Below are 4,468 nucleotides of genomic sequence, written 5' to 3'. Positions count from 1 at the left end.
TGACAGTTCTTGAAACGTCTGAGGCCATGCTCCTTTGCTTGCTCTATAAATGATTTATTTATATTTTCATGGTTTTGTATCTGTGCCCAGGCTGCAGAAAGGAGCTGAGTGGGGGTTTTTGTTTGTTTTAATGTGATTTGTTCTCACAGGCTCACACACATCATGCATGAAAGGGATTCATGGCTCCTGTTTTTCAGGGATGTGGTAGTAGTGCAGCTTCTTGTATTCAATAACTTAGAACTCAGTTGGTGCTGTGAAAAATCTGCACTGAATTAGGTCAGTGCCTACAGTCTTGAGTATCTTACTGGAGAGGACATTAAAAGATGTACAGCAGAGGCTCAAGTTAATAAAACCAGATATTGAATTATATTCAAGACAGAGATAAGGTTTATTAGCTTGGATATAATGTTGTGCAATGGTTCTTCTGACATGGAATTGGTTTACACTGAGAAAATCTAGGTTCTTATGGGCATCGTGCAGGTCTGTGTGACTGTGCTTATGTCTGGCCTCATCTTCAAGAATCTCCAGTAAGAATTTGGCTAAAAAATGCAGATGAAAGCCTACAGAAATGTTTAAGTGGATGCTATTGGACAAATATTCTTGCAAACAAACTAAGCAAAGCCTAATGATCCAGGCCAAAGCTGATATCTCTAGATCCTCCACTGCAGCTGTGTATTGCCTTTTGGATAACATACCAGTGTTATGTCCCTGAGTGCAAACATGTCTGTCCTCCAAAGCACTTATCTCTTTTATTGAACAACTCATACCTGGTACTTTTATCTCTTGTATTGAACTACTTGTACCTGGTACTTCTGATCAAAATAATGGTACTTTTAAATACAATGAACTGAAACGTTGTGGTTATAGTAGTCTATAGCCATGCTAGGAATTTTGTACTTTGGTTTAAATTGCCAAGTTTCCTCTAAGTCAGTACATTCAAGTTTGGCAGTTCTAGGGTGAACAAGCATCGATGCACATACACGTGTTTTCTTTGAGATATTATTAACAAGAATGTAGATAATTTATTGCACCTTTCCTGCTTGATTGGTAAACAAGTTTGTTCTGGCTATACATTTGGATTTCATCCAGATTTTTTGTTTACAGCAATGATCTCTCAGTTTCCACTTAGGCGGTCATTTAACATTACTTTCCTTCACCTATTGTTATCTGTCATTGTATAAAGATCACTATTTTTACTTCCTAAAATAGTGCTCTACGCCCATTCTATGGAATCAAGTGAGATTCATAAAACCTTGGAGCAGGTGCTGAAGTTGCTGGTCAATTCATCGGGGTTGAGCATGTACACACTCACAGACACCCCCCATCAGCCCTTCTTGTGACAGGCCTGGCCCAGGAAGTGTTTGAAACCACAAGTTTAGAATTCCTTGCAAAACCTCATCATCCCCTTCACAAAGCTGCTCTGCCAGCAGTGAGCCATGGTCAGCATGAAGAAAACCTGCTACCTGTCCACTGGCAGAGTACAAGGGCTGGACTTGCATGTGCTGAGATACTGCAGAAAAACTGTGCTGTGACATCCACTCCACTGACTTGGCCAGGCTATATCCTAGCTCTTCCCCAGTCTAGACCCACACATTTTCTCACTGGAGAACTAGGTCACAAGGTTAGAGAATGAAAAACCTCGGGGTTTCATCACAGACATAAGCCATGACTCTGGAGTCATCCTGGGTTCCAACATTACTACAGCTCTGTGTTGCCTGCCACAACATCTACCAAAACCTTGCCTGGATTTTAAAAGTAATTGTCCAAGAAAAGGCTGATACCTTGCTCTCGTAACATGACCTTGCTTCAGAGTAAAAAATTTGACATTCAGAAATATGGACAGAGAAGGGTCACGAGATGACAATGCCTCGGGGCTTGTCTCTGCATTTTAAACACATTTGTCTCAGGGAGTTCTCTGACAATCAGGCAATGGTTGAGGAACTTAAACTTTAGCCTGAAATATTGAGGGAGGTAATAGGGCACCTATTCATTCTTAGTTAATCCCAAAAGGCAGCCTCCCTCTTGGTGCCCTGGAATAAATATGAGTACAGCAGAGATGTGATCAGGGCACTAGAGACATCACCTCAGAGTAATTTAGCTTGATTGTAACAAAAGCAATGTAATTATCTTAGAGCTGGGTTGCTACATACACAGGGAAGAACTAGATATATTTTAAAATTAAACAGTACAATGTTAAAGAAAGACATATAACATTTAAAAACTTACTGTAAAATAAATCTCTCAAATTTTCTATCCTTCAAAGTTTATTAAAGAAAATTGAATTGTGCTGGAGTCTGTATCCTGGTTATCCTGCAGTAAATCCAATGTTAGCAACACAGACTGAAGCTGATCATCAGGTTGATTTTTTCTCATTATTTTTCTATACCAGGCAATCATGTTCTATATGACATTTAACACACCCATCAGGCACTTTAAAACTGCCCACTATTTCCCTCTTTGTTCTGGAAAGCAGGAGACATCATCTTCTAATTTCCAGTTTCCAGTGCTGAGGAGTTTAGTTGTCATTGTTCTTGAACCAAATGTAGTCTCTTCACTTAGAGTAGCCAGCTATCCCCTTCATGATCTGCAGTCCTCCACAGAGACACACTGCTCCTCCCACTTCCCTTCTCTGCACCTATTCAAGCTGGTTTCATCTACAGAAAGTATAAAAGACCCAAACTGTGCAGAGTTCCCTTGTGTGAGCAGGTTTTGGTATCAAGGGGCTCCAGGAGGACCTTGTGTGAGAAGCTGCTGGAAGCTTCCCCCTGTGTCTGACAGAGCCAATGCCAGCTGGCTGCAGGATGGACCCACTGCTGGCCACAGCTGAGCCCATCAGGGATGGTGGTAGAGCTTCTGGGATAACAGATTGGAAAAGGGTGGGGAGGAAGGAAAATGGCTGTGGAAACAGCAGCCAAAGAGAAGAGTGAGAACACATGGGAGAAACAGCTCTGCAGACACCAAGGTCAGTGAAGATGGAGGGGGAGGAGGTGCTCTGGGTGTCAGAGCAGATTCCCCTGCAACACGGTGGAGCTAGTATCTGCTTTCTGCCCCTGGAGAATCCTATGCCAGAGACATGGTGCCTAAAGGAGTCTGTGGCCTGTGGGGATCCTGTGCTGGAGCAGGCTCCTGGCAAGGCTTGTCTGCTGGAAGCTTCCCCCTGTGTCTGACAGAGCCAATGCCAGCTGGCTGCAGGATGGACCCACTGCTGGCCACAGCTGAGCCCATCAGGGATGGTGGTAGAGCTTCTGGGATAACAGATTGGAAAAGGGTGGGGAGGAAGGAAAATGGCTGTGGAAACAGCAGCCAAAGAGAAGAGTGAGAACACATGGGAGAAACAGCTCTGCAGACACCAAGGTCAGTGAAGATGGAGGGGGAGGAGGTGCTCTGGGTGTCAGAGCAGATTCCCCTGCAACACGGTGGAGCTAGTATCTGCTTTCTGCCCCTGGAGAATCCTATGCCAGAGACATGGTGCCTAAAGGAGTCTGTGGCCTGTGGGGATCCTGTGCTGGAGCAGGCTCCTGGCAAGGCTTGTAGACCTGTGGAGAGAGGAGCCCACACTGGAGCAGGTTTTCTGGCAGGACTTATGACCCCGTGGGAGACCCACTGGAGCAGCTTCTTCCTGAAGGGATGCACTCCATGTGAGGGATCTCACACAAGAGCAGCACTCTGGGTGTCAGAGCAGATTCCCCTGCAACACGGTGGAGCTGGTATCTGCTTTCTGCCCCTGGAGATCACACAAGAGCAGCGTTTGAAGAACTGTAGTCTGTGGGAGGCACTCCAGTTGGAGCAGTTAATGGAGAAGTGTCTCTTGTGGGAGGGACCCCACGCTGCAGCAGGGAAAGAGTATGAGGAGTTCTCCTGCTGAGGAGGAAGGGACAACAGAGACAATGTGTGATGAACTGACCTCAGACCCCATTTCCTGTCCCCCTGCATCTCTGGGGGGAAGCAGGTAGAGGATTCAGGAGCCATGTTAAGCCTGAAAAGAAAGGAGGGGTGGGGAAAAGGTGTTTTTGAAATGTTGCTTTATTTCTCATTATTCACTTTGATTTGATTGGTAATAAATTTTTTTTCCCCAAGTCAAGACTATTTTGCTGTCACAGTAATTGCTGAGAGATGTCTCTCTCTCTCCTTATCTACATCCATGAGCCTTGAGGAGTGTTTCTTCTCCCCCGTCTAATTGCAGAAGGGAGTGATAGAGGGGCTTTTGTGGGCATCTGGTGTCCAGCCAGGGTCAGCCCACCACCAGACTGTCACTGTACTTATATTCAGGCATTTATACTCACAAATACTCATATTTGTACTCATATATACATATATGTACTTATACTCAGGCACCAGGTAGCTGGTGACAGAGACTAGGAAACAGCAATTTGTATCTGATATAACTTTTATTCAGACTATTTATAGCAATCATGTTTATTTCTTACTATTTTTCTGAAGTGAAAATGCTCAGTGTCAGGTTTGACTG

The sequence above is a fragment of the Pyrgilauda ruficollis genome, unplaced genomic scaffold (assembly GCF_017590135.1).
Source record: "Pyrgilauda ruficollis isolate IOZ18807 unplaced genomic scaffold, ASM1759013v1 scaffold43, whole genome shotgun sequence".
In the NCBI taxonomy this organism is placed as follows: Eukaryota; Metazoa; Chordata; class Aves; order Passeriformes; family Passeridae; genus Pyrgilauda; species Pyrgilauda ruficollis.
The sequence above is the reverse complement of the archived record's forward strand: the minus strand, read 5'-3'. Positions refer to the sequence as shown.